This window comes from Eptatretus burgeri, chromosome 1, assembly GCF_056783735.1.
Source record: "Eptatretus burgeri isolate ZD-2024b chromosome 1, Ebu_testis_v1, whole genome shotgun sequence".
In the NCBI taxonomy this organism is placed as follows: Eukaryota; Metazoa; Chordata; class Myxini; order Myxiniformes; family Myxinidae; genus Eptatretus; species Eptatretus burgeri.
Genome location: NC_140961.1, coordinates 119,449,885 through 119,475,068, shown reverse-complemented (window position 1 = coordinate 119,475,068; position 25,184 = coordinate 119,449,885). Strand labels below are relative to the sequence as shown.

The 25,184-nt window shown below is 40.4% G+C and overlaps 1 long non-coding RNA gene across 1 annotated transcript in view; it reads right to left on the bottom strand.

The window, feature by feature from the left end:
- Positions 1–2,313: 2,313 nt before the first annotated feature.
- The window catches only part of LOC147035276 (uncharacterized), a 90,835-nt gene continuing 67,964 nt past the window's right edge, over positions 2,314–25,184 (bottom strand). Inside the window, exons 2-4 of the long non-coding RNA XR_015061943.1 lie at positions 22,328–22,451; positions 12,565–12,951; positions 2,314–2,448 (exon numbers count right to left, since the gene is read on the bottom strand). This is a non-coding gene — a long non-coding RNA (uncharacterized LOC147035276). The remainder of the gene's footprint in view (positions 2,449–12,564; positions 12,952–22,327; positions 22,452–25,184) is intronic.

The window sequence follows — 25,184 nt, the reverse complement described above, 5'->3', positions numbered from 1 at the left end:
TCACCCTGATCAAATTTTATTTATTAAATGGGGAGAGTGTTACGGACCAGTATATTCATTTAATTGTGTTTAGGAAAGGTTACATTTGATGTTAGTGTTGTTGTTACTTTAGAGGAAACCTAACACGAGGAGTGAAAAGGAAATGAAATTGGGAATATAAAGAAACAATGACAAATGTGTCCAAGAGCCGTGTCCTAATGGTTTTGTCTTCACCAGAAGAAGAAGAACAAGAACAAGAAGAAAAAAACCAACAACAACAACTTCCGATATTTTGTCACGTGCCTTGACGGAGCCAAGAGCGAGACCCGTCCTGGACGATCATCGTTCATGATGAGAAAATAGTGTATTTACGAAATAACTTCACATTGAATGGAATAATCTTTAAATAGTAATGTGAACTTTTCGAAACTTTAAAACAAATGTCCGAATATATTTAAAAGTTCATGATAGACGCTCTCAAAAGGCACCCTCAATGCGAGGATGTGTACAGGTGTTTAGTATTTAAGGAGATCCAGATCCTGCATGTAAAAGAGCCAGTCCGAAAGGTTTTGTCTTCACAAGAAGAAGAAGAACAATAACAACAACTACGCCAAGCTCTCTTAGGCTGCAGGAACTTGCTGGTAGCAAGCGAGACATGGCTAAAAAGGAGAAGGATGAAGTAGAGCAGACAGGCATTGGGACTTATCTTGAACTGCCACACTCTGTGTTGAGGGGTGCATATCATTTTAAAACTGGCATAGACAGTGAAGGGGGAATAAGCATCTTCTGTTTGTGAACCTGTGCAAGTTTAGTGACTCAACGATTCGTTTCGCATGGCAGATCAACTTTAACCTGCTGTGTGCTTGTCTGTTTAGATCCAGCTTCCCTTCTTATATTTACCCTTTGAGGTATTCTTCCCCACTGAACCCCCTCAACCATTAATGGGACCCACCTGTCAGACATTTGTGGCATTATTTAGTTTCCAAATATGTGATAACCTCCTGAATCTCTTCATCTGAACCAAATTTCAAAACTTAAAATGCAGAATTGTCCTCAGCAGCAATTCTGAGTGTAAAAAAAGGGTAAATTTGTCAAATTCAGATATTGTTTGACATTCTGGGCTGTTAGTCCATTCCATTCCATCCATTGGGACCCTACTCTGTACAGACAATCAGTGCTGCCAAAGCAGTCTCCTGGGCTATTGGGCACAATCCTGGATGGATTGGACTACCATACCAAAAGGATGGACTACCAAAATCCCGAATCACTGCTCACCTTCACTCTTTCATTCCTCTTTTTCCCGCCTTTAGAATAAACTCCCTCACTCTGTTCAATCCCATTCTTCCCTCCAGGCCTTCAAAACTGCTGTTCACCACCACCTCTTATCATCCCCCATCCAAATCCTCGATGTTTTCTACCCACGTTAAGCTACCCCATCCCCACCTTCTTCAAATTCCCTGCTTTCCTTCCTGAAAGTCCCTGTAATGTCCATTGTGTATACCCCGTGTTTCCCGCACCATCCCTCTACCTTCCACAGATCTCCTTATGACTGTTCCCCACTGTTTTGTCCTTCCTACTCCCACCCCTCTTGTCTCATGCCCGCCTTCCTGTGCATTGTGTGTTCACTCTCATACGAGCCTCGACAAGGCATACAAATAAAATAACATAACAATATATTATGCAGATTCAACACAAAAATTGAGGATTTCTTCTTTGAAATTGGTTGGAGACAACAGCAAATACTGAAAACAGAAGGTTAAAATGCCATGTTAACAATGTAAGACATTTATTTGCAAAAAGGTTCAGACAATGTTCATTTGTTTGTCGAAGTTTGAAACTAATCTTACCACATCCAACATTGACACATTCAAATGTCAAAAAAGCACGAACAAAAATGATCAATGTTATTACCTTGACAAGAACAATTATTTATTTGCCTCCATAACAGTTTGATTTAGAAGATATGATTATAATGAACAAACATTATAAAGGTCCCATAATCTCACTATTTATCACTTTTAACCAATACCATATAGCACTTTGGCAATGTGATACATCCCAAAAGGTCAAACGAAGTAACAATGACAGCAAATATTTTTGTAATGACATTGAATGTGCCTTGTGTACTATTGTAAGCTGGAACAAAGGCAAGACACACGAGAAGGCAAACAGTCATGCTGTAAGTTATAAACTTTGCTTCCTTGTGAGCAATTCCTAATTTCAGTGCTTTGAAAGCCAAAGCGTAGCAAGAAATGGCCAGGAACAGAAGATAGGAAAGTGATCCAACAGGCCACGCTGATGATATTCCTCCACACTCGAGAATTACCACATTTGGATTGCTCTCTGTGTTGCGTATGAGCCTTGGTTTCCCAACAAGAGCCCACAGAAAGCAATGTATGATTTGGGGAATCAGGGAAAGTATCAAGATAAACTTCTCAATGATTATACTAAACTTGTACAATGAGCCATCTGCAGGGGATTTTAGAGAAACAACATTAAAACACATAAATGTGTGTATAGATATCAGAGAATTGCAAAAGCAACAAGAAAAAGAGCAATCAGAGATTGCAGACCCTCGCCAGGACTTGTTTCATGTGGTGCTTTGTGTGGTGTTTGTGTAGTTTTGTGGTGTATTTTGTGTGGCATTTGTGAAGTGGTGTGTAATATAATAAATAAGAGATAATTAGAACTGCCACTTCAAAAATAATTGCTGTGATGAATGGTTCAGCCATTTCAGAGAGTTTTGAAGTTATTTTTTTAAACAACTGCCGAATCATGTGACCGATGACGTCGTCAAAAAATTTTGTGGACCATTTTATCCCTCGATGAACCTCAAAATATTTCACACTAATCAGATGCAACGTTCTACATATACAATTATGATGTTATAATGAAGGCACCGATGACATCTGGAAAACATCACACACATTCCCCATGACAAGTACTTGCTTTGTGCCAAGTTTCAATTTTTTCCTGTGTGTGGTTTCAGAGATAGAGGTCCAAAGATTTTTCGTTTTTCCAACATGGTTGTCACACCACATGACCTATGACATAAAAATTATCATTGAAACATTCTGCATGAGTAGTCGCACTATTGGTGACAATTTCGTCTCAATCTGACAAGCGGTTGCAGTGAAAAAACATGAAAGTTCTGTGTGCACAAACAAACAGACAAACAAACAAGAAGAAGACAAAGTGCAGAGCACGATACTTGTAAAATCCATAAAGAAAAAATTTGACCTCAAAAATAATTTCTGGTAGAATTCAATGATCAAACATGCAACTGCTCTTCAAATATCAAGTGAATCGGAAGAAAATTGACAATTTTAGAATCTTGGCCATTGTTGACCTTTTGGCCTATGTGGAACTCCAAAATAATTTGTGGTTGAATTCAGTGACGTGAAATATAAATCCTCATCAAATTTCAAATCAATCGGAGGAAAATTTGGATTTCAAAAATATCACCTTAGTTGTTGACCATGGACCTATGTTGACCTTTTCGACCATGTTGATCTCAAAAATAATTGGCTCATTGAATTCAGTGACCTGAAATGTATAGTCTCTTCAAAGTTTCTGTCAATAGGATGAAAATTGAGGATTTTAGAAAAACTGTTATGGTGCCGGCGCATTGGCCGCGACACGACTGCCGGATGGAGCCGCAAGTCGACTCGACCAATCGCCCGGAATTCAGATCATCGCCCCAGATAAGTCCGGAGTCGACGGGTCCCTTCTGGAACGAAATCCGCCAATGGATAGACCACGTGGGGTAGGGTCGATTGCCAACTTCAATTTACCTAAAGCATGAGTCACATTTGCTTTACGGATAGGATATGGCAGCCTGAATTGACAGAAACGTGCGGCAGCCGCAGAGTTTCTGAGGTGGCCTCAGGGTGGCCCTATGCCATATGAGTATCTTTTACAGGCCGTAGGGGTCTCCATGGAATTAAAGCGTGGAGTTATAACTTTTATCATTTCTAGGTTGGCTGTAGCAATTTGACTAGCCACAGCCATGACGTAGATGTTCCAGTTCGACCGTACGTAGGGTATACGGTGGGTTTGCGTTATTCGTGCGGCTGCCGTAGGCTCTTATCAATGAAAAATGAATTTTGCCAACCCCCAAAAAATTCCAAAAAAAAAAATTCCATTCGCCTTAGGGCCCCCTGCGGTCGCCATGCGGGCACCTTGAGGCTACCTTGCGTCTGCCTTGAAAATTATATGGCAGCCGCAGGAATGCCCTAAGGTCACCGTGCGACATCAAATCAAAGAACGTATGTCACCCCCACGTTTTCGGTCTCCACAATTTCTAAATACCCCGTGTGGCTATCCGAAAATAAAAACATATGTGACTGCTACATTGCGTGACCGTGGAAATACTGCGGCCGCCCTATAATTGCTAGTGGCCGAAGATTTTTTAGACCCTACGGCCGCCGAGCCAATTGTGACTGAAGCATAAGTACCCATGTGGTCCAACTACCGGGGAATTTCACCCTCGACGGAACTCGTACGAAACCGAACCGCTTGGTGAGCTCGTTCCGTATGCGATTCTGAGCGGTTTAATCGCTGAGAACTGTCAGACCGAATTATCCTGCAACTACGGCAATGGCCAACTAATCCTTCACAGGTGACATGCTCATATTCAGGCAATGGAAGAATGGACACGACGAGCTGAGAACATTTAACAATTGGGGTTTATTTATAATAATAATAATGGGGAACCAGGGAACACAAAGAGAAGAACTATACCGAATACCATAAATGTATGTGTATATATATATATATATATATATATATATATATATATATATATATATATATATATATATATATATATATATATATATATATATATATATATATATATATATATATATATATATATATATATATATATATATATATATATATATATACATACATACACAGAACAAGCACTTAAACAATTCACTACTTAACGACAGGTGCCACGAAAACACATACGCACACTCACACCCTAAGAAGTGGTGGCTATCGCCTTTAGTAATACCCCCAGCTCGGAGGGAAGGTGAGCTGGAGTTAAGGGTCTATCATGGGCCTGGTCCTCGGGGCAGAACTGGTGTGATCCGGATGATCCAAACGGCCGAAGTCGGTAGGGCGGAGGCTGGCGAGAGAAGTCCCTCAGTGTGCAGACACCCTTCGGAACTCATGCGCGACCTCCTTGCTCGGACCAGAACGATGGAGGCGCAGACCGCGCCAGACCCAGAACAGAACGAACGCCAGGGGAACGATGACCAATGCACAGACCGTGCCTATTATTGTATTCCCTGCCTCCGGTGGGGGCGGGGGGCACCTCCTCGCACCTCTGCCCTCTCCCGTCGTGGGCCCGGATTGGCTGAGTGGTGGTCACCCCACCTGCTGCATGCCGATTGGTCAAGGACTGCCACGTGGCTCCTCCCCGAACTCCGCCTTCTCTACACCGGACGACCTTCTGCGCATGTGCCCTGGTTATGCCTCTCATTCGCCAAAATGGGCGGCAACCCCCCAATTGGCCAGGTGGCGTGGTGACATCACTTGGACCCGCCCTCCAACAGGAAGTGGAGCAATATGTCTCTGCAGGGCTCTGCCCACCCCTGACATCGGCCAGAGCGAGGTGAAGGAAGCGAGGCGTGGGGGATGCGGTGTGGTCAGAGGTAATGTCGGTGGTGTAGTCGGTGGTGTAAAAAATAAACGACAAGAAAACCTGACGATTTAAAATAACTTCACAGCGCAGGAACATTAATTTACCCATTAAGGCCCGGTCACACCTTGACGTTTTAGCCAGCGATGGCAACGTATTAAAATGTATGTAAAACGCTGGCTGACGTTGAACTTTTGATGTTTTTTTTTTAAAGATTCGGACGTATTCATATCGAGTTGGCCGTATGCATAACATATTAGTAATGGACACAGAACGTTTCGTTGTGTTATAGATAACTTATACCAACGAATGCTGACCTGTTGTCGGCCTATACAACCAATGCCCAACGATAGTCTAACTTAGGCATAGCGAGTTGCACGCATCGCCGACGATGTCGTGACATAGCCTATTAAAAGGCTGACGCACAACGATTCGAATCATAACTGCCGTAGAAATGGAAGTGTCAACATTGTGGTCACACCTTGGCGATCTTGCCAGCGTATGCCGACCTAAGGAAAATGTGTCTAAAACGTTGGGGCACGTCAAATACGGTATGAGTAAGTGTGGTATACGTGAGTACAACGCTAAAGTACGCTATCATACGTCGTAGTAACTAGAGTACGTCAAGAAATTTTAAACATGTTCAAATTTTTACGACGTACTCGGCGTATGACACACGTTCCGCATGCGATGGGGATAAGTTTTACACACGATATGTGGACACTTACACACGTCCACAAACGCTACTTATAAGCTACTCATAAGTCGAAACACGTCGCGGTAATGTGTTTTTTACGCGAAACTTATTTCTAACTTGTGTTTGACGTGCTTTGAACCAATTCTTTACGTAGTCCCAACACACATCGACGTATGTAGACGTATTCCAATGACGTCTTCCGGTCGACAAAAAAAAAATAAATGAACGTGTTTCTAGGTTACAACTGCCATATAAAGACGTGTTCCCAGCAGTTTTGGGAATTGGTATATAAAAATGCTGCTCATAAAAGGGAACCCAACAGTGTTTTCGAGTTCCTTTTTGAGTCGATGTCCATGTCAGCAGTATCAGTAACAGTATCATTATTAGTATTAGTATAAGTATTAGTATTAGTATTAGTAGTAGTTTGTTCATGTTGGCAGTAGTAGGTGAGTGTGAGGGGGAGGGTGTGGGTTATGATGGATCCTCCTTGCATCCGCGTGTCCACGGGTAGGTTCATAGGCTGCCACTCAACGATTTAAATGGCTGCATCTCCACTATTGAAAGGAGACGCTTGCGCTCAACAATTGGATTTTTTTTACACTCAACGACTTTTAAACGGTACCACTCAACTATTTTCATTGTTTACAATGAACGATTTAAATTGCTGTCACTCGCCTTTGTTTTTTGACGCTGGGGTTTGGAAATTTGAAGCGTTTCTTCTGAACGTGTTAAAACGCTCAAACTCGACTATTTTAAATAGACGCTGCCGATGGACAATTGGAATCATAGCCAAGCTAGACATCGAAGTGTGAACATCCTCGCCATGCCGAAGAAAAGTTTGAAGAATGCTGCAAATAAGTGTCCTGGCCGTGGCCGTGGACGCTGACGCAAGGACGATCCATTATACCGACGTCTTTCAGCCTATGAGTAACTTAAAAGTAACTTCTGTCGACGTGTGGCAACGATCCCGTAACGTGCCAACAACACGTTAATCATAGGTTAGAAATAAGTTTCAGGTACGCTAAACATTACCTCAGCGTGTCTCAACTTATGATTAACTTACAAGTAGCATGTGTTGACGTCTGTCAACGATCGCAGACCGTGCATACAACTTGTAGCCAGCGTAGCGGAACGTGTGAGTCATACGCCGGCATACGTCGTGAAATTTCAAGCATGAAAAAAATTGAGGACAACCGAAAAGTACAACGTTTAAAGCCAGCGTACAACGATGTATGGCAGTGTTTTTCAGCGTGCTCTCAATGTTATCAAAACTTACCCATAACGTATTCAACGTGTGCCAGCGTTTTAGAAAAAAATTCAAAAATCGGCATACGTTGGCTAAAACGTCAAGGTGTGACCGGGCCTTTAGACTTGGGTCGGGACACTACCTGGCCACATGTACTTACCGATATAACCTAGCTAAAGGACCTGAATGTTGAGTGTGATAGCTTTCCAATTCCACAACAATACCACGTTAGTTGTTGACCTTGGGACTATGTTGACCTTTTGGTCGATGTTACCCTCAAAAATAATTTGCTGGTTGTATTTATTGACCTGATATATACATCCTCTTCAAATTTCAAGTCAATTGGATGAAAATTGAGGATTTTAGAAATATCACCTTATTTGTTGACCTTGGGCCTATGTTGACATTTTGGTCGATGTTAACCTCAACAATAATTGGATGTTTGAGGTAATTGACATGAAATATATGTCCTCTTCAAATTTCAAGTCAATGGGATGAAAATTGACAATTTTAGAAATCAGCCTATGTTGAGCTTTTGGCTAATGTGGACCTCAGAAATAATTGGTGGTTGAATTCAGTAACCTGAACTGAAAATCCTCTTCAAATTTCAAGTTAATTGGATGAAAATTGAGAATTTTAGAAATGCAACCTTAGTTGTTGACCTTGGGCCTATGTTGACCTTTTGTTTGATGCTGACCTCAAAAATAATTGGATGGTTGAATTCATTGATCTGAAATATAAATCCTCTTCAAATATCAAGTCAATCGGATGAAAATAGAGGATTTTAGAACTCTCAACTAAGCTGTTGAACTTTAGCCTATTTTGACCTTTTGACCTCAAAAACAATTGGCTTCTTTCTAATGCAAAACTCTACCATATGGTGAAGTTTCGTGAAGATTGGTTTAAAATTGTGACCTGTAGTTGAGAAAGATAGACAGATAAACACACAAAATAACAAAACTGACTAACCAATATACCTGAAAAATCTTCGATTTTGCAAGTAACAAATAGATACAATTGCAATCCCACCTCCTTTGGTGAGGATAATAAAAGTGCAAAGCCTCAGAGATAATCTTTCTGAAATTAAAGCTTTGGGAAGATGTTTTGACGACAGAGGAGATTTAATATAAAGTAATTGAGGCACATGTGGTTTTTTTTTTGGGGGGGGGGGGGTTTGGATACCTTGTCGACGATCGTATCAGAGCGAACACAACGCACAGCAAGGGGGGCATGAGAGAAGAGGGGCGGGAGTGGGAAAGACAAAACAGTGGGGAACAGACACATTAGGAGATCTGTGGAAGGGAGAGGGATGGAGAGGGGAACATGTGGTATACAAGATGGACATTACAGGGACTTTCAGGAAGGAAAGCAGGGAATTGAAGGAAGTGGGCTTGGGTGGATTAATGGGGGTAGAAAAGATCGAGGATTTGGATGGGGGATGATAATTGGTGGTGGTGAACAGCTGTTTTGAAGGCCTGGAGGGAAGAATGGGATTGAATTGACTATAGAGTGAGGGAGTTTATTCCAAAGGCAGGAAAAAAGAGGAATAAAAGAGTGAAGGTGAGCAGTGATTCCTGATTTTGGTAGTTTTACCAGAAGGGGTTTTTGGCGGACCTTGAGTGCCCTGCAGAAATGTGGTGAGGACAAATCACAGAGAGAGAGAGAGGGAGAGAGAGAGAGAGAGAGAGAGAGAGAGAGAGAGAGAGAGAGAGAGAGAGAGAGAGAGAGAGAGAGAGAGAGAGAGAGAGAGAGAGAGAGAGAGCAGGGGTGGGGGGGGGAGAGGCTGGAGTGGAGACAGTAGAAGAGAAAGACCACCGACCAGCCTGCGGTGAGAGAGTGAGAGGCCCAAAGACTGAGCCTCATTGCAGGAGATGCCAATGATCCAAAATTCCTTGGTTTCCACAGCCTGAAGCTGAGAAAGGTGAGAGGCAAGAGCATCAGCCCAGAGGGGAGAGCAGTACTCCATCAGGCTGCGGACAAAAGCTTTGTAAGTGGTCAGGAGTTCAGGTTTGGGGAGGAAGGACTTTGCGCGACCCAGTCGGCGACTGGCTTTGGAGGCGAGGTTTGAAATGTGGCTTTCCCAGGAAACGTGGAAGAGGGTGAGACCCAGAAGCTTGAAAGAAAGGACTTCTTCCAGAGGATTGTTGAGAAAGTGGATATGGGGGGGTGTTCTAAACGGTCCTTTCGGAGAGACATAGTGAGAGTGTGAGATTTGTCCAGATTGAAAGACGTGTTGGACCAGATTGTGATTTTACCCAGATCTGCAGTGAGTGAAGAAGCTGCTGCATGCCAGTCTAAGGGCCCTGTCACACCTTGATGTTTTAGCCAGCGTATGGCAACGTGTTAAAATGTATGTAAAACGCTGGCGTACACTGAACTATTGATGTTTTTTTCAGTTTTGGGCATATTCATAATGAGTTGGACGTATGCAAAACGTAGTAGTAACGTACACAGAACGTTTCGATAACTTATAGATAACTTATACCAATGAATGCTTAGCGTGATGCCGGCGTTCACAACTTATGCCCAACGATAGTCTAACTTATGCATAGCGCAGCAGTGTATCGCCGACGATCACGTGGTGTAGCCTATGAAAAGGCTGCCACTCGACGATTCAAATCATAACCACAATAGACATCGAAGTGTCAACATCACCGTCATGCCCTGTCACACCTTGACGTTTTAACCAGTGTATGCCGACGTATGAAAAATTTGGCGAATACGCTGGCACACATCGAATACGTTATGGGTAAGTTTTGTATATTTTAAGAGCAGCTGAAGCATGCTGGCATACATTGTAGTTCGCCAAGCTCGTCGACAAATTTCAAGCATGCTCAAAAATTTTCTACGTATGCCAGAGTATGACTCACACGTTCCGCATACGCTGGCCATAAGTTGTAGGCACGTTATGCGATCGTTGACACACGTTACTTGTAAGTTACTCATAAGTCGAAACACGTCGACGTAATGTTTAGCTTACCCGAAACTTATTTGTAACCTATGAGTAACGTGCTTTTAACCTATGTGTAACGTCTCTCCAACGCATATTGACGTATGTAGACGTATTTGACGTCTTCTGGACGACCACAGTACTTACTGAACGTGTTTCTAACTTACAGCTTCCGTATCATGGCGTATTGGCAGCGTTGAGGGGAATTGGTATATAAAAATGGGTTTCACAGGAGGAACCCGCCAGTGTTCCAGACTCCTTGTTGAGTAGATGTCCATGTCAGTAGTATCAGTGGTAGTAGTCGGTGAGCTTGTCAGTAGCATTAGTAGTAGTAGTAGCAGTAGTAGTGGTAGTAGTATTAGTTCCATGTCAGTAGTAGTAGTAGTTCCATGTCAGTAGTAGTAGTAGTTCCATATCAGCAGTAGTAGTAGTAGTAGTTCCATGTCAGTAGTAGTAGTAGTAGTAGGCCCATGTCAGTAGTAGTAGTAGTAGTAGTAGTATATCCATGTCAGTAGTAGTAGGTGAGCGTGATGGGGAGGGTGTGGGTGATGATGGATCCTCCTTGTGTCCACGGCCACGGCCAGGAGACTTCTTTGCAGCATTCATTGAAGTTTTCTTCGGCATGATGGTGATGTTGACACTTCGATGTCTACTGCGGTTATGATTTGAATCGTCGAGCGGCAGCCTTTTAATAGGCTACACAACGTGATCCTCGGCGATACGCTGCTGCGCACTATGCATAAGTTAGACTATCGTTGGGCATAGGTTGTGAACGCTGACAACACACTAAGCATTCGTTGGTATAAGTTATCTATAATTTATCGAAACGTTCTGTATACATTACTAATACGTTATGCATACGTCCAACTCGTTATGAATATGCCCAAAACTGAAAAAAAACATCGATAGTTCAGCGTATGCCAGGTTTTACATACATTTTGATACGTTGCCATACGCTGGCTAAAATGTCAAGGTGTGACAGGGCCCTCATAGGATAGAAATAAGTTTCGCGTACGCTAAGCATTACCTCGACGTGTTTCGACTTATGAGTCACTTTCAAGTAACGTGTGTGGACGTGTGTCAACGATCACATAACGTACCTACAACTTATGGCCAGCATATGCGGAATACGTCAGAATACGTCAGAATTTTCGGCATACGTCAGAAAATTTTGAGCATGCACAAAATTTGTCGACGAGCTCGGCATACTATGACGTATGCCAGCGTACTTCAGCATGCCTCAGCGTGCTCTTAACGTATACAAAACTTACCCATAACATATTCGACGCGCTAGGGTTTTCGACAAATTTTTCATACGTCGGCATACGCTGGCTAAATCTTCAAGGTGTGACAGGGTCTTGAGGGATGACAGATGGTACGGCAGAGGGTGGAGCCATCAGCAAAGTTACAAATAAAACTTCTTGAGGAAAAGAGATAGAAGAAAGGTCAAAAGGACAGGAATGTTAAGAAGGTGGAGGGTTAGAAAGAGAAGAGAGATTTGGATTGTAATGGGAGAGAAAAGGAGAAAGATGTAGTTTAAATAGGAATGCTTGTCTAATCGAGTTGCACAACCAACAGTATAATTGGTGCTCTCAAAAGTTTGAGCATCATTTCAGTATCTTGAATTGAAAATTATATAATATTTTTTCAGTTAATTTTCAATTATCTGTGGTTATTACATTGCATTTGTGGTTGTGCAATAACTTATGGTTACATTGCCTACGAACTGAGAATTGCGTTTTGACATGGTCTGACCATGTAATCACAGTAAAATTAATTCACCCAAAACACAATTGTTGTTTTTCCCTGAGAGAGGTAACTGCACGTGGGCATCAGCTCGTATGTAAATTGTTATAACTACAAATGTTTTATTGTGTATATATGTGTTTTATTGTGTTTTATTGTGTATATACAAAATATATATATATATATATATATATATATATATATATATATATATATATATATATATATATATATATATATATATATATATATATATCTTTATTGAAAAATTTGAATGAAAGTGAATTGATAACCTGAATCCTTGGTAAGTTTCCACACCATGTTCAAAACACACGAAATAGCGAATGTGAGACACATACAGACCAGTGGGTCACGTATCAGACATTTCTCATCATCTGGTGCTCCAATAGAGATCAAAGAGCTCAAAAGGGAGACCGTCAGGGCCAAGAGGAAAAGCACAAATACATGTCCATCAGTGTCCTTCATCACAGGGAGATGTCTTCGATGAAATAGGATATTTCCCACAATCATTATAAGTACAATACCCAGTGAAGTGAAGCTCAGAATTATGAAGGCCGCAGGGCTAGTGAATGCAAGGTAATCTTCAGCCATGGGTAGGCAGCCATTTTGCTCTTCATTTGACCAAAAATAGATGGGACAGCGGAAGCACTCTGGGGAATCTGTTCAAACAATGTGATAAGGTTAGATATTTGTATGATTATTATCTGACTACTGAGTATAAAAAAATTGTTGAAATTAATTTTTGAATTGAGAGAAAGAGATTAAGCAGTTTTCATCATAAAAAATAAAGATCATCAGATTTAGAAAGAAAGGATGTTTATAAGGCAGAGGAGGAAAATAAAAAGATGGAAAGAGGTGGAGAAGGAACATCGGCAGAAGGTTTAGAATTGAAGAGTTTGTGTGGGAAGTTGGTGATAAGGTGTTGGTGGTGGTGGGTGTGAGGTAGGATAGAGGGATAGAGCTATTCTGTCATTTTTGTAATTTGAATATCTATAACATGAAGATCGCAACACAGCATGAAGATACTGTATATTTCAGCAGCGAAACATTGAGCAATATAAACAAATACAATGTTGGATATTTCATTTGAAGTTCATTCAGTTGTAAGTTGCACCAACTTCTGGTTGTATCATTTCAGAAAAAGAGGCTCTGCCACTTTTTCAGTGTGTTTGCAGGTTAAGAAATCAGAATTCAACCAGATCAACATTCAATGGTATATTTAAGCTCTGCGGAGAAATTCTACCCGACAGCAGAACAGAATTTCTTATTTTCAATTTCCCCTTGTGTCAACACCATTAATGGAACTCCGAAAACCAGGGTCACACCGAAAGTTTTGTAACTAAATTACTCTTGAAATTGAGAAAATTTTCAAAAATATCTTCCTCTCATGGCAATAAAGTTCTGCCTGGCTATTCAAAATGCAAGTCTACCATCCCTGTTGTTTTGAATCCTCCTGTTCTAACTTTGATTGTAATTTTTTTGTTGTTGATTGCTGTCTTCAAGTGTGAGAAACACTTTCTTTTATTTGCTATTTTGAATTTCTTTGCATATTTCCATTGGTTCAGAATCTCGATTATGGATGAAATCAATAGGATGGAGATTAAGTTATGATAACTGCTATTGGAAAGAATGGGAAGCTGAGATTTCAGGTGTTTACAATTAAACACTCTCATTAAACTCATTAAACCAATATTCAATATTTAGATTCTTCTCAATTTGTCCCAACTCCATAAGATTTAGCAAAAAAATTATTTATCTTGCAACTCTACAAAAATAGTTTTAAAGAGAATGAAGAGATGGAACTGGATGTGAGCTACGTATCTTGCGAACAAGTAGAATTATTCAGTAATCAATGTGTTTATCCTTATGATCATGCATATAGCTTTGAAAATTTCAGGGAATCAAATTACCAAGCAAGGATGATTTTGACAGTAAATTAAACAAGACTAATACTTCTGATTAATATGATGAATATATAAAAAAGTGGAGGAAACTGTTCAGAAATAATTCAAATTAATATCATAATAGGCATATATTTGAGGAGGAACATTTTCTATTCGCCTACAAATTTTGTGGTGTTTAGAAAAACTTGGTAAGATAAAGATTCCTGCAATCCTGACCCTGCTCACTTTTAAGCAGCTCACAGTTTAGCGTGTAGTATTGCTTTTAAGATGATGGAAGTGGAGTTCAATTACTAACAGACCTGTATATGTTGTTGATGTTTTAACCTACCAAAGGAGAGGAATCTCAAGTGTATTCCAAGAGATATGCAAAAGTGAATAAAAATGTCTTGAAGAGTATGATAATGAAAAATAATCTACTTATTAGATCTGTCCAAACAAGCAACCCACGTGGAAAGACAATGTCACAATCCTAAAGGCGCTGTCACACCTTGACGTTTTCGCCAGCAATGGCAACGTATAAAAATGTATGTAAAACGTTGGCGTACGCTGAAGTTTTGAGGTTTTTCAAAGTTTTGGTCGTATTCATAACGTGTTGGTCATATGCATAACATATTAGTAACGGGCACAGAACGTTTCGTTGTCTTATAGATAACTTATACCAATGAATGCTTAGCCTGTTGTCGGCGTTCACAACCTATGCCCAACGATAGTTTAACTTAGGAATAGCGCGCTGCACGTTTCGCTGACGTACTCATGGCGTTCTGTTAAAAACCTGCCGCACGGCCATTTAAATCATAACCGCCTGAAAATTGGAAGTGTCAACATCGCAGTCACACCTTGATGATTTAGCCAGCGTATGCCGACCTATTAATAATGTGTCTAAAACGCTGGCACACGTCGAATACGGTATGGGTAAGTTGTGTATATGTTAGGAGCATGCTGAAAAACAATGAAGTACGCTGTCATATTCCGTGGTACGTCTAGTACATCGTGAAATTTCAAGCATGCTGAAAATTTTACGACATACTCGATGTATGGCTCACAAGTTCCGCATACGCTGGCATAAGTTCTCGGCACGCTCCACGATCGTTGACACACGTTCCACACACGTTACTTGTAAGTTACTCATAAGTCGAAACATGTCGAGGTAATGTTTAGCATACCCGAAACTTAATTTTTAACCGATGAGTAACGTGCTTTGAACCTATGAGTAGCGTGCTTTGAACCTATGTGTAACGTATCTCAAACGCACATTGTCGTATGTAGACAAATTTGATTGACGTCTTCCGGACGACCACAGAACTTACTGAACATGTTTCTAACTTACATCTACAGAATAATGGCGATTTAGCAGCATTTAGGGGAATTCGTATATACAAAGGGGCTTCAAAAGAGGAACTCGTCAGTGTTCCAGACTCCATGTTGAGTGGATGTCAATGTCAGTAGTATCAGTAGTAGTAGTATTAGGTGAGCGTGTCGGTAGTAGTAGTAGTAGTAGTAGTAGTAGTAGTAGTAGTAGTAGTAGTAGTAGTAGTCGTGGGTCCATGTCAGTAGTAGTAGGTGAACGTGATGGGGAGGGTGTGGGTGATGATGAAGAATCCTCGTTGCGTCCACGAATAGGAGACTACTTTGCACCATTGTTCGATGTTCTTTTCGGCTATTTTTTTTTCTCATTCCCACGATGAACTATTTTTTGGTTTCAGTTTTTAAAGTATTCAAAACGACTTGGACAAATGCATAATGTACTAGTAATGAACACAGAACGCTTCGATAACTTATAGATAAGTTATACCAACGATTGATTAGCATGTTTTAGGCGTCCACAACCTATGCCCAACGATAGTCTAACGTATGCATAGCGTCGCAGCGTATCGTCGACGATTTCATGAGGTTTTCTATTCATAGGCTGCAACTTCACTTTTAATAAATGCCTGACACGGCCTATTGTTTTTGAACGCTGGTGCTCGGCAATTGAAATCGTTTCCATTGAACGAGTTAAATCACTTCCACTCGATTATTGAAATGATTTACACTGAACGATTTAAATAAATGCCTGTCATTCGCCTATTGCTTTTGGACGCTGGTGCTCGGCAATTGAAATCGTTTCCATTGAACGAGTAAAATCGCGTCCACCTCACTGCAGTAACGGCACCAACAGCAGCAGGCTCAGTGCCAGCCTCATGCCAGGATCAAGCGGATACCTGTAGAAGGTGTACTGCTTAGTTATCCTTGGACCCACTCTAGCTAGGGGCTCATCGAACATCACTGCGGTCATTCGCAGGAAGTTGATGAAGGATGCATGGTCCTCAGTCCAGAGTTCCACCATGAGCTGGTCATATATGCCGTAATGGCGTCACCTCCCGATCCATGGTCTGACCCAGTTCCTTCTCCTCCGTTCACGTCTTCTTCACCCGGCTGTATTGGCACGCAACTGGTGCAGTGTCAACTCGATGAGGTGATGTTGATGTTCGAGGACAGGTAGGTATTGTCGTCTCAGCCTTGCCGTATCTATAAGGGGCTTAACAGGAGGAACCCGTCTTTTTTTTAGACTTCGTGGTGTGTACATGTCCATGTCATTCCGAGAGATGGAGGATACGGCAGGGCTGAGACAACAATATAGCCAGCGTATGCCGACCTATGAAAAATTTGCAGAACCAAGCTGGCACACGTCGAATACGTTATGGGTAAGTTGTGTATACGCTAAGAGCACGCTGAAAATGAAGTATGCTGTCATATTTCGTGGTACGTCTCGTACGTCGTGAAATTTCAAGCATGCTGAACATTTTACGACGGGCTCACCGTATGGCTCACACATTCCGCTACGCTGGGAATAAGGTGTAGTCGCGATATGCGATCGTTGACACACATCGACACAAGTTCCTTGTAAGTTACTCATCAGTCGAAACACGTTGATGTAATGTTTAGCATACCCGAAACTTATTTTCTCCGTCAAGGCACATTTTCTTTTTTTCTCTTTGGCTCCGTGAAGGCACGTGCCAAAATATCTGAAGTTGTTGTTGTGGTTTTTTTTGTCTATCACGAATTTTAAAATATATTCGGACATTTGCTTTTAAGTTTCGATGTCAATGTGACAATATCCTCAAACAGAAAATATTCACAGGGGAGGAACTAATAATAAGACATGAGCAAACTGAAGAGGCAATCGGCCGTAACGTAATGGCACGTAATGAAATATCGGAAGATATTGTTGTTGTTTTTTTTTTAAAACGCTGCCATTACGCCATTATACAGTAGCTGTAAATTAGAAACATGTTCAGTAAGTTCTGTGGTCGTCTGGAAGACGTAAATAAAATATGTCTACATACTTCAATATGCGTTGGAGGTACGTTACACATAGGTTCAAAGCACGTTACTCATAGGTTAGAAATAAGTTTCGGGTACACTAAACATTACCTCGATGTGTTTCGACTTATGAGTAGCTTACAAGTAATGTGCATCGACGTGTGTCAACAATCGCATAACGTGCCTCGACGTGTGTCAACGATCGTGTAACGTGCCTCCAACACGTTACTGATACGTTATAAATAAGTTTCGGGTACGCTAATCATTACCTCGACGTGTTTCGACTTATGAGTAACTTACAAGTAACGTGTGTCGACATGTGTCAACGATCGCATAACGTGCCTACAACTTATGGCCAGCGTAACAGAACGTGTGAGCCATACACTGACATACATCGTAAAATTTCAAGCATGCTAAAATTTGAGGACAAGCGCAAAGTACAACGATGAAAGCCAGCGTACTACGACGCATGGCAGTGTTTTTCAGCGTGCTCTTAACGTATTCTACGCGTGCCAGCGTTTGAGACAAATTTTTCATAAGTCGGCATACGCTGGCTAAATCGTCAATAAAGGTGTGACAGCGCCTTTACAGATGTAAAGGCCCGGTCACACCTTGACGTTTTAGCCAGCGATGGCAACGTATTAAAATGTATCTAAAACGCTGGCTTACGTTGAACTTTTGATGTTTTTTTTTAAAGATTTGGACGTATTCATAGCGACTTGGTCTTATGTATAACGCATTCGTAACGACACAGAACGTTTCGTTGTGTTATAGATAACTTATACCAATGAATGCTGAACCTGTTGTCGGCCTACACAACCGATGCCCAACGATAGTCTAACTTAGGCATAGCGCTTTGCACGCATCACCGACGATGTCGTGACGTAGCCTATTAAAAGGCTGACGCACAACGATTCGAATCATAACTGCCGTAGAAATGGAAGTGACAACATCGCGGTCACACCTTGGCGATCTTGCCAGCGTATGCCGACCTAAGAAAAATGTGTCTAAAACGTTGGGGCACGTCAAATACGGTATGAGTAAGTTTGGTATAGGTGAGTACAACGCTAAAGGCCCTGTCACACCTTGACGTTTTAGCCAACGTATGCCGATTTTTGAATTTTTTTTCTAAAACGCTGGCACACGTTGAATACGGTATGGGTAAGTTTTGATAACATTGAGAGCACGCTGAAAAACACTGCCATACGTCATTGCACGTTGGCTTTAAACGTTGTACTTTTTGGTTGTCCTCAAATTTTTTCATGCTTGAAATTTCACGACGTATGCCGGGGTATGACTCACACGTTCCGCTATGCTGGCCACAAGTTGTATGCATGGTCTGCGATCGTTGACAGACGTCAACACATGCTACTTGTAAGTTAATCATAAGTTGAGACACGCCGAGGTAAAGGCCCGGTCACACCTTGACGTTTTAGCCAGCGATGGCAACGTATTAAAATGTATCTAAAACGCTGGCTTACGTTGAACTTTTGATGTTTTTTTTTTAAAGATACGGACGTATTCATAGCGACTTGGTCTTATGTATAACGCATTGGTAACGGACACAGAACGTTTCGTTGTGTTATAGATAACTTATACCAACGAATGCTGAACCTGTTGTCGGCCTACACAACCGATGCCCAACGATAGCCTAATTTAGGCATAGCGCGTTGCATGCATCGCCGACGATGTCGTGACGTAGCCTATTAAAAGGCTGACGCACAACGATTCGAATCATAACTGCCGTAGAAATGGAAGTGTCAACATCGCGGTCACACCTTGGCGATCTTGCCAGCGTATGCCGTCCTAAGAAAAATGTGTCTAAAACGTTGGGGCACGTCAAATACGGCATGAGTAAGTTTGGTATACATGAGTAGAACGCTAAAGTACGCTATCATACGTCGTAGTAAGTAGAGTATGTCAAGAAATTTTAAACATGTTCAAAATTTTACGACGTACTCGGCGTATGACACACGTTCCGCATTCGATGGGGATAAGTTTTACACACGATATGTGGACGCTTACACACGTCCACAAAGGCTACTTATAAGCTACTCATAAGTCGAAACACGTCGCGATAATGTCTTTTTTACGCGAAACTTATTTCTAACTTATGTTTGACGTGCTTTGAACCAATTCTTTACGTAGTCCCAACACACATCGACGTATGTAGACGTATTCCAATGACGTCTTCCGGTCGACAAAAAAAAAAAAATTAACGTGTTTCTAGCTTACAACTGCCATATCAAGACGTGTTCCCAGCGGTTTTGGGAATTGGTATATAAAAATGCTGCTCATAAAAGGGGAACCCAACAGTGTTTTCGAGTCCTTTTTGAGTCGATGTCCATGTCAGCAGTAACAGTATCAGTATCAGTATCAGTATTAGTATTAGTATTAGTTGTAGTTTGTTCATGTTGGCAGTAGTAGGTGAGTGTGAGGGGGAGGGTGTGGGTTATGATGGATCGTCCTTGCGTTTAACGATTTAACGATTTAAATGATAAACTCAACGATTTAAATGGCTGCAACTCCACTATTGAAAGTAGACGCTTGCGCTCAACAATTGGATTTTTTTACACTCAACGACTTTTAAATGGTACCACTCAGCTAGTTTCATTGTTTACAATGAACGATTTAAATTGCTGTCACTCGCCTTTGTTTTTTGATGCTGGGGTTTGGAAATTTGAAGCGTTTCTTCTGAACGTGTTAAAACGCTCAAACTCGACTATTTTAAATAGACGCTGCCGATGGACAATTGGAATCATAGCCAAGCTAGACATCGAAGTGTGAACATCCTCGTCATGCCGAAGAAAAGTTTGAAGAATGCTGCAAATAAGTGTCCTGGCCGTGGCCGTGGACGCTGATGCAAGGACGATCTATTATACCGACGTCTTTCAGCCTATGAGTAACTTAAAAGTAACGTCTGTCGATGTGTGGCAATGATCGCGTAATGTGCCAACAACACGTTAATCATAGGTTAGAAATAAGTTTTGGGTACGCTAAACATTACCTCGGCGTGTCTCAACTTATGATTAACTTACAAGTAGCATGTGTTGACGTCTGTCAACGATCGCAGACCGTGCATACAACTTGTGGCCAGCGTAGCGGAACGTCTGAGTCATACGCCGGCATACGTCGTGAAATTTCAAGCAAGAAAAAATTTGAGGACAACCAAAAAGTACAACGTTTAAAGCCAACGTACAACGACGTATGGCAGTATTTTTCAGCGTGCTCTCAATGTTATCAAAACTTACCCATAACGTATTAAACGTGTGCCAGCGTTTTAGAAAAAAAAATTCAAAAATCGGCATACGTTGGCTAAAACGTCAAGGTGTGACCGGGCCTTTAGCGGTTTATAAGGATGGATGAAAAATATTTTGAAGATTTATATTATGTGATGACCCATACAAAAGGAGGAATTATATTGCAATTATATATGTACGTTATCTATTAGAAGTAGAGGGAGATTACCAAGAATAGTTGTATGAGGAATATAGACAAGAAACATAAAGAATAAAGCCAGACATTGAAAATTTTTTAGAAGAGCAAAAATCTTTAACATTCCCAAACTAGAAACCAACTGAGAAAGTAAGGGATGACCTTTTGGGTAAAACTAAATATAGCTTACACCAAACAAGCTTAAGAAAATGAACTAAAAGAAAAATGCACAGATTAATCAATATCCCTGGTGTAAGAGAGTTATTTATTTAAACCAAAAAAAAACGAACATTAGCTAAAATTGATTTTGAGAGTTTGAAAAACTCATGAAAAATTCTATTTTGAGGAAGATGATTGAAAATGTTGGAAATGGACGACATTAGATTACGCACCTCTTAGAGTCAAGCATCTTAAAATATAAACAAAGCAACTTTTGATAAAACTGAAGTTTTTGGTGATCATTTTTTGAGCAGCTCATGTTCAAAGAATAAATAGTAATGGATATATATATATATATATATATATATATATATATATATATAATGATTCATAATTTGTCAAATAATTAATGCATTGTTACCTTTATAGCAACTTTAAAAACAAATATAATTGTGCATTAACACACAGGAATAAAGAAAGATATAGATTACTGATCATAATGGAAGCTATTTACAAAGGCATGTTAGATGGTATTGATACAATACATCAGAGTCTCCAAAACAGTTTTTACATTCGACAGAAACTTTTCTATATTCCTACAATGAATAAAGATTCAGCAGGAAGTTAAAAGATGAATTAGAAACAAAGATGGTAAGTTAATTTATAGGTTTAATATCTAAAAATGTATGCATTCAAAACATTTCATAAGAAGGTGACTGCTGAGCAAAAAAACCCCCCAAAAAACACAACTGCAAAATAAAAGAAAAAAGCAAAAGGAATTTTCAAAGAGAATAGAAAAATCAAAAATGTTTCATAATTAATTGTCTATCTGATAAAGAAGATAAATAAAGGAGAAATAATATTTGCAGAAGTTTACTAACTGATACAGTATTTCAATAAATTAAAGCTGCTTGATCCTCAGTTGATCGCAAAAATATACATTCTTAAAAATGGAATTGATAGTCTTCCTTTTTGTGAAGCAACAATTATATGCTGTATATAAATGTCACGTTTTAAACGAGCTGAAATACATCACATTAAATAATTCCTAAACTTCTCCAAACTGCTGGCAATCATTCCTCACTCCCTCACTCCCATTATACTCCAGTAGTTGTATTTAGCTCCAACCCTCCCATTTTTAGAAATGAAACATCCACTGTAGTATCAGATACTATGTATAATTCTTTTTATAATAACCTCTATAAGGAATCAAAAACAGTAAGTAAAAACAAACCTGTATAATTGGAGTACTCTTGACTTGTGCATTGGATGCATTCAAAGCAACAGAAAGGTTCCCCTTTACGTGCCACCTTCCGTGTTCCAAACATACATGTCTCACTGCATACCGACTGTGGAACCTTGAAAATATTTATGTTACAGTTATTTGGAGGTTTTCATAAACAACATACAAATACAAAGATTAGTTGACAGCAAAATCATTCAGAAAATGCTTCTCACACTTCACTGTTGGGATGAAGCAATTAAATTTTTTTCATCAAGTCAAGTTTTCAACCTCATTTTCAACTGCACTCACAGGATTTCAACACAGACAAGTCTGATAAAGGCCGACATTATAGAATAAATAACGAAACAAACTGTAGTTGATACAGTGATGATATTACACAACACTGTCAAGCAGAGAGAATTTCATAATATCATTATTTATCAGTTAATTAAGTTGCAAAGTAAAAAGATTAAAAAAGAAGAAACCAACAAAAACGAATGGGAAAGGAACTATATAAATGAGAAAAAGTGATGTGTATCAAACCACTTTGAAAGGCAATGCAACAAACAAAAGATGACAGAACTCCATTTTTCAGTGACAATTATCTGCAGTAAAGCATCATAGTTTCCCTGAATACCTTTGCATTGCACATCTGACTCCACATCCACTGAATGTTTGTCTGTGTTATGTACTGTCATGTTCCACTGAATGTTTGTCCTCACCAAAATGAAGATCACGAGACTGTATTTATATAGTTATGGCACCGTGATTTGGGGCTACCATGGAGGGAGTTCCTTGGACTTGTCTTCCTGACCTCTGGCCTGAGACCACCAGCTGCTGATAACCCTGCTGTCCAACATGCTGTGGATGGTACACAACCTTAACCACTTGACTTAGAATTACCAGCCTAGCGGGGTTACGTTCTGCTGTTACATGTTACCGTTCTGTTGGCACAGCAACATAACTTGGGGCTACTAGATTAACAGCCACCCGTCTATTAATTCAAGTATGGCCGAGCGAAATGTGGAAGGCTATTGGCTATCTTGAGTAGTGAATCGTTGGGGTAGAACATCCTGGCTCCAGATGATGTACACATTTTGCCAGAACAACGAAGGAAAGGACAAGAGCGAAGCAGATGGAAAATGCACAAATAATATTTATTTACTAAGCAATGATGAAAAGCACATTTACAGCTCTTTATTCATCAAGCAAGCAATCATTAAAGTGAGTCCCGTATTTATAAGCAAGCAAAAGACACAACCGAAAAGATTTACTACGAGCACATAAACACACAGAGACGTGAGCCCATCACTCAAATTGCGGGAAAATTGACAACAAAAATTTGAGGAGGAATGATATCACTATTCCCAAAGACTGTGGATTCCTGAGAGGGCCACTTCCTTTTCTCTTGGAGATCGATTTTGGTCAGGTCCTTGACACAAACGTACTGGTCATTAGAGAGAGAGCCTGATGCTGCTCCGTTCTTTAATTCCTCCTCAAATCTTTGCTCCACAAAGAGGGAAGAAAGTATCAATTTGTTGGTGGAAAATGGAGGGGTTTTGGTGGCACATTGGCTTATTTCTACCATCAAGCTTAACTTACTCGCTTTTATTTAGCACCTGCTGTTTCATGTATTACTTTTTCTTGCTGCATTATTCTCTCAATCAATTCTCCTTTTGGAACTCCTCCCATAAGTGAATGCTTTGGGACTCCACCCACAAGATGGTGATTGAAGATGATGAATGCAGTATTGGAGCTGGAAAGTTGAGCATCAAATTATTCATTGTTCCATCTCCTACAGTGTTTCTCCTTTGGGACCTATCCCGAGAGACCATCCCCCCCCCCTTGAAAACTTTTGAGACTATCCTGTGAAGTAATCAAGCCTGTTGGACGAAGGAACCAAGTGGTGCCTCAAACCCAAGTGGAACACTCTTCGCTTCTAACTTTGAATTTGAACAGTTTGTCCGTCGGGCTTTGCTACGATCTGTGCTGGGCAGATCGACTTACAGATCGGATAGATTAACTTACAGGTTGGACTAACAATAACATCAGTGATTCTGTTGAGTTTTGGGAAGAGTGAAGTTAATAAACTATTTACTTAATCTATCACAGTGAACACCGTACTTACTTTATCAATCACAGTGAACATTGTGTTTGCTTCACCATTACAATGAACACCGTATTTACTTAATTTATCACAGTGAACACTATTTACTTCGTCCATTACAGTGAACACCGTATTTATTTAATTTATCACAGTTCCCATTGTGTGCTGCCTTTCTGGCTGCTGGCTGCATCGTTGGTTAGGGGCGCAGCTGTGCCGCTGATGCAGTGCCACTATTACCAGCAAACTGGTGCTCATTTCGCTGACCTCAGAAGGATGACAGGCAGAGTCAACCCCACCTGGTATTAATTCAACAACAGAGTGGGATTTTAACTCAGGATACTAGGATCCCAAGCCCACCACCCCAACCATAAAGCCAACACTAGGCATCTTCCATCCCCAAAAAAGTGCTTAAGCTCCACATCATACTCTCCACCACAAACCATGCCATGTTCTGCTCTTTTTATACTGCTCACAGGACATGCTTTGAAGTGACTACTGTCCCATTCCCACTCCAGGCTCTGAGGACATGGCTTTATTTGTGAGTGCAGTCTCGGGCCAGCCTCTCTCCCATTTGTCTTTATCCAGCGATGCAGGTATGTATATATGCAGCCCATTGCTGCATATATGTATGTATATATATACTTTTTTTTTACAAAAAAAAAAAAAATATATATATATATATATATATATATATATATATATATATATATATATATATGTATATATGTGTATATATATATATATATATATATATATATA